Genomic DNA, 6,555 nt, shown 5'->3' on the forward strand with positions numbered 1-6,555 from the left:
AAAAGTCCATTCTTTCGAGAACCATTAATTGTTTTTTCTGCAGCAGCACGGTAGGTTGTTGCTGTTATGGTTTATCTAATTTATGTCATGTTTTAATAAAAATTATTGCAGAAAAATTGTGCTTGAGGCTTTAATTTTGACTTCTATTGTGATTTTCTCACTCACTAGCTATATCTTCTGGGCTTTTAAGAAGGACAAAGATTTCTTGTTGGCATAATGCAGGTTAGAATAGAATTCATCCCCTTTTTCATTGAGTTATAGAAACTAATCCTTCTGTTCCACATTAATGATCATTTTGAAAATTGATATTTTTAAAATTTAAGTAGGTATTTTATTTTATTCTTTTTTTTTTAGGTTTGATGTTAATTGTGTTGCTTCTATTTTATTTTCAAGCTTTGCAATTGTGTGAGGGTGTCCAATAAGTTAAGGTACTTTATTTTTATTTACTTAACTATTTATCATGTAACATCCTAACTTTTAGCACATCATGATCATACCAAAAGTAAGGCATTACTGACCTGTTTTCCGTATTTACTATTTAATACTGAGCATTTACTTCGATTTCGTGTTTCAATTTTTAGAAAAAAGTCGAAAAATTTTGTTTCTATTAATTAAAATTATATATCAAAGATCTCCAAGCAATACTAGTCACATAGTTAGAAAGAATAATAAATATCATACAAAAGAATTCAAATGAAACTCAAATACAACTCCTATCCCTCTGTATAAAATAAAATCTTAAGTAAGAAAGGTGAGGGAATTCTAGGAAAGCGACTCAATGCATAAACTTAACTCAAATAAGACTAATAATCGCCCGCAGCTTCCAACTGAGTCTTCGAACCTGTGTCACTGAAAGGGTGGAAGATTTTGGGGTGAGAACAAACCACGCGTTCTCAGTAGGGAATGGGAATGTCGTAAAAGTAATGATTAAGATGCAAATAATTAACTTTACTTAATAAAACTATTTTTATCAAACCTTTGAAAATACTTTTTAATTATACTTTAGATAATTCATTACTTTTTTTTTAATTTCTAAACTCAAAACAGATTTTAGTCACAAAACTTGTCATACCAACTATCTCTTAGCCACCTAATTAATACTTAGTAACAACGACAGTTATTAATTACCTCAATACATCCACAAATAAATAGCACAAGTAAAGGTTTCAATTCAACACACAAACAAGTCGCAATAAGACAAACAACACAATCACAAAGAAGTAATACAATCAAACACAACAAATGCATATGCGCAAACATCATGATGCATGTCTATCCTAAACAGGCCATGAGCTCATGTGTCAGTTTGTTACCCGATTTTCGACACTAGTCATGAGATAAGCATTCGTACAGCCGTCCTTATCTCAGCCATCGTCCCTTCCATGAGCGTTACGTATCGCCGTCCTCATGGGAAAAACTACCTTTTGGTCTCCAGTGAGCGTTACGTATCGCCGTCCTCACTGAGCCGTAACCTTCCTTTCAGTCTCGAGTGAGCATTACGTATCGCCGTCCTCACTGAGCCATCCTTATAGTGTCAAGTGAGCGTCACGTATCGCCGTCCCCACTAGACACTTGGCACTAAGGCCCAAACAGCATTCAATTTCTTTTCAATCTTTGCTCTCTACTCTACTGTGGTAGAGACCCCTTTAATTATCTCTCTTTCCTTTACTTTTTGTTCTTCTTCTTTTCTTTCTTATCAACCGAACTCAGAAATAACTTGAAACAAAATCTATTCTTAAAAAAACTGAATGTAAAACCTTATACTTTCTTAATAAATCAAGCTGAAAATAAGACTTTTTTATAATAAATCGAAATCAAATAGTTTTCAGTAATTAAAACGTTTTCTTTGAAGTTAAGCCACTTTCCATTTTAATAAAATTCAGACCTTTCAAATCTTATGTTATTGAGTTAAACCAATAATTATTAATAAATCAAATTTCAATAATTTCTCAAAATAAGCTTATAAATCAGATTTTAAAAATGAAATCACTTTTCAAATCTCAATTCAATACCAACAAATCAAACCGAAATCAATCTCACCAGTTAATCACTCACAACAACGAAACCAGCATAATCACAGCCATAACCCAAACTCAATTCATAAATTACTCATACAACAGAGTTTTCAATAATCAACTCAGCATATGCAAATTAATAAATAACCCCAGATTAATCACCATTCACAGCCACAATTCAACCAATTTCATCACATTCAATTATATTCGCAATCACCAACAATCTCAATCTCATCAATTTTCATCAGTTAATCAAACGAGACATTTATGAATTATTTGCAGTTATTCACTAAACTTCAATGGCATTCGTAAATTGAAACCGTTAATTTTGAAATAAATCCCTTACCTCCGTACGAAATCAAAGTCAATGAAGATTTTGGAGAAGCTTTTTGACCTAGCTGCTGAAGAAGAAAACGTCAGAAATCGCCTATGCCTCCTAGAACTTCAATTGGCCAAACTCAAGGGGAAGGGGAGCTACGTCACCGTCAACTTCTACGGACAAAAGCAACACCAACACGTAGAGAAGGAGAATACGAAAACTTTTAGCGGATTAGATTTTTTATTATTATTATTATTATTATTATTATTATTATTATTATTATATATATATATAAGAAGAATGATGGTGACAGTAATTAACGAAAGAAAGAAGGTATATATGTTACTAAGTATCACATGTCAAGGTTATATATATATACTTACGTTACATGCATACCATTCCCATTTCAATTTCTTTCTTTTACTTTCATATATATTGGTTTGAGCCAAGTAAATGAATCCACGTTATATACATATATATTATTCATATGAGCCAAGTTTCAATTTTTCTTTCTTCATTACCTTAAAAGGCTTCGGCCACTCTTTTTTTTTTCTTTGAACTTTTTTAATAATAATAATAATAATAATAATAATAATAATTCTTTTATTTTTTTAAAATATTTCATTATAATAAAAATTATTTAAAAATTTTAATAAATTTTAAATTTAAAATATCATAAAATTTAATTTAATTACTTTAAAAAAAACAAATAATTTTATTTTTAAATAAAATAATACATTTTGAATAACTTATTATTGAATTTTTAAAAATTCAAGTTGTTATATATTAATTGATGTTTTATTGTAGTTCTTAAAATGTGATTATATTATTCTTAAAATATAACAAACGAGCAAGATGGCTATTGATGTGCCATGAGAGCAAATTTGGTGACTGGCAACGGGTCAGGATGCAAGAGACTTCCAAAGAGATACCTGCTGGATCGTTGCCTAGGTTGTTGGATGTTATTCTTCGTCCCGAGATTGTGGAACAGGCCAGGGCTGGTGACACGTGAGCCTTATATTTTCCAACACTTGCTTTGACTAGCCAAATTGTGGTAAAAACTCACAGGAACTATAATTGTTATTCCTGACCTTTTGGCATTGGCATCCCCTGGAGAGAGATCAAAATGCCTCCGGGAAGGTTCTCAACGCAAGGGTCCTGCAGTTGGAAATGAAGGTGTTAGGGGCCTTAGAGCCCTTGGAGTCAGAGACCTCTCTTATCGCCTAGCATTTATTGCCAACTCCGTTCAGGTTAGTTTGGTGTGGCTTGTTAATTGCAACTCTTAGGTTTTCATTTATTGTGATTGTTGATGCTTCTTCTAAATGGTTTATTTCAAATTTGCGATGGTAGAAGAGATGCATATATCCGAAATAGAAAGAAGGATTCTGATGATCATGATATGCAGTTTACTGTTAGTTCAGCATTCTCTTTATCTATGTGCATTATCGTTCCTGTTATATATTACCATCTGGTTTAGATCTGATTGTCTATATATTGTAACGGTTTTGGTACAATAAGCAAACCATTAGTATCTCCATGTTATACTTTGTATGACACCCATTTGTGTTTAATTTGAAAGTTTCTTTCAACTCTGACCTGGGAAGGCAAAATATGTAATAGGCCACTCAAAATTGAAGACAAGCATTTGTATGCAAAATGCATGGAGAAACACACACAAATTTGGGTTTGTTTTAATTTTTAAAATACCATTTTTTTTTATGATGAAAAAAGAAACTAAGGGTACCATCAATAGGCATCGCAGTAGTGACCTTATTTAAATTTTTTATGTGCTGTGTTGAATGTATTTCTGATAACTTCCATTAACCAAAATAAAATAAAATAAATCTGAGGTAGGCTTTTAATCTTAGTATAATTGAAAAAGAATTGTTCATAGTTATTAGTTAGTGTGATTGTTAGTTGACTTTTTGTGTTTTACTGTGATATAGTTTGTGTATGTTCTTCTCTTCGTGTTACTGACAACATAAATTTCATCACATGATTTTATCTCTGACTGACTCACACTTGCACGCATTAGAGTAAGAGACGTGGTGGATAATGTGATGAAAGAGGCACAAGGGAAGATGATTCTTGATTCAAAATGGGTTGCAGCAAGGTCCAGTGAGGTTCAATTCAATGGCATTCAGCTCACCTTAACCAACCCTCCTCCCACCACTGGCCCAACTTCCCCACCATGTGGAGGCATGCTCTTGTTCTCGGAACGTAATTCCTCTTTCTTTCTGTTTTCTTTATTACATTGAATTATGTTAAGACCAAAAAAAAAAATAGAGATAAGAGTCATAGACAAGAAAAGTTATATTTTTGTCTCTGTTTTTATTGTACTATCTTTAGTTTTATGCTAATTTTAACATTAGAGACATTAACAAAAATAGTAGTTAACTCTTTTAGTACTTTTACTTGCCATTATATTTCTGGAAATTGTAATATAGCTGCACATTTCTTAGAATGAGATAGGTATTTTTTGAATAAACAAATAGATACAAATTTTTAGCTTTTAGTAACATTTTTCCAATTCTAAGTTAACAAATGCAGCCTTATTATTTTAGCTGCAATGCGTCCATGCACACGCTTTTTGTTTCTTTGATACTCTCTTTGTTCTTTGTTATCTGTTATTGTTGTTATCATATTGGATTCTGTTGGAGTTACAGATAAAAAGAAACAGAATTTTTTTGTTGAAACCTGCTTCCTTGTGAAACTTTTGAGTTTTGAAAATGATTTGAGACTTGAATTGAATTGGCTCAAGTGAGTTTCATTTATTTTTCATTTTCTTTCTTGTGATGACAGTGTTTTGGCAATCTTAGTGAAGAACAAAGTTGTCCCTGATCCAAGATTTAAGATTAAGATTGCTTAAAGATTCTGTTGTAGTTTGTATTGGTTGCAGCTCCAAAAGCAATGGAAAAATCAAAGAGACAAAACTAGTGCAGAAATTGTTGAACCATACTAATTGTTCATGAATAGAGTAAAGTTATGTTATTCATGAATTATTTTTATCTTTAGTTTAGATTGTGAATCATAAATTTGATATATTTAGAAATTTTTAATATTTTAAATTTTATATTTCTATGTAGACATTTTGAATGTTTTTGATATTTATTTAAAAAATTGATCTATGTTTGATTCTTAATTTTATGAAAATATAATTATTTATAAAATTAAGTTTTAATAGTGGTAAATATAAAATTAGTAAAAATCTATAATTACAAAATTAAGAACCGTAACTGCTTTAACAACCAATAATTTAATTTTTTTAGTTCAGGAATTAGTGACCAATTTAGCGACCGATTTAAATTTTTCAAATTAGGCATCAGCGACCAATTTTGTCGGCGATTGATTTAGCGATCGAAAAGTTGGTCGCTATTTAGTGACTAATTTACTCAGCGACCAATTTAGTGACAGAAAATTTGGTCACCATTTAGCGATCGATTATGTTAGTGACTGATTTAGAGACCGATACTCTTTGGTGAGGGATTTGGTGGCCTTGTTCAAAAATTGGTTGCTAAAATTGGTCGCTAACGTTTAGCGACTGAAGTTGGTCGCTATTTTCTAATTAATGACCAAGGTTTTAGCGACTACTAGAATCGGTCGCTAAATCAGTCGTTAAGGCTTTAGCGACCGATTTTAAAAAAAATCGGTCGCTATTTTGATAATTTCTTGTATTGACATTTTAAATAAAGATAATACTTTTACAATATATAATCTAACCTTATATTTCATCGTTAAAGAATAAAAAAAATTAAATTTCATATAAAAACAATTATAAAATTTTCATTTGAGTATTCAACAAATCTAAAAGCCCTTACGAGTTGACCAATTACTGGTTTCTTGGTAGAGGGAAGATGATAATGCTTGAATTAAAGACACTCATGAAACATCCTAAAACCACTTTTAAGCAGAGAATTCGAAGATAACAAAGAGTATTATAAATGTTACGGTGCTTCTCTTTATTCTCCACCAATGTCTTTTCATTTGGTATTTGGTGTGTTGTCCTTGTCGCTCGTCAAGGATAGATATATATAATTGGAAGCACTTGTCATCCACAATAGTTATTTTATTACACCCTAATCTTTCCTTTTGAACATAACCAACGGATTATTAATATGATAATATCCCACCATTCATTCCCCTAGCTAGGTTGCCTTTAATCTCTATGATTTTTCTTCTTTGCAGTCTTTTTAGATTTTAGCTTTAATATCAGCGCAACGA

At 31.2% G+C, this 6,555-nt stretch overlaps 1 long non-coding RNA gene across 1 annotated transcript; it reads left to right on the forward strand.

The window, feature by feature from the left end:
* Positions 105-3,563, forward strand: LOC110264233. The gene is made up of 3 exons (XR_002349988.1): positions 105-222; positions 355-428; positions 3,190-3,563. It is a non-coding gene; the product is annotated as an uncharacterized LOC110264233 (long non-coding RNA).

This window comes from Arachis ipaensis, chromosome B07, assembly GCF_000816755.2.
Source record: "Arachis ipaensis cultivar K30076 chromosome B07, Araip1.1, whole genome shotgun sequence".
NCBI lineage: Eukaryota > Viridiplantae > Streptophyta > Magnoliopsida > Fabales > Fabaceae > Arachis > Arachis ipaensis.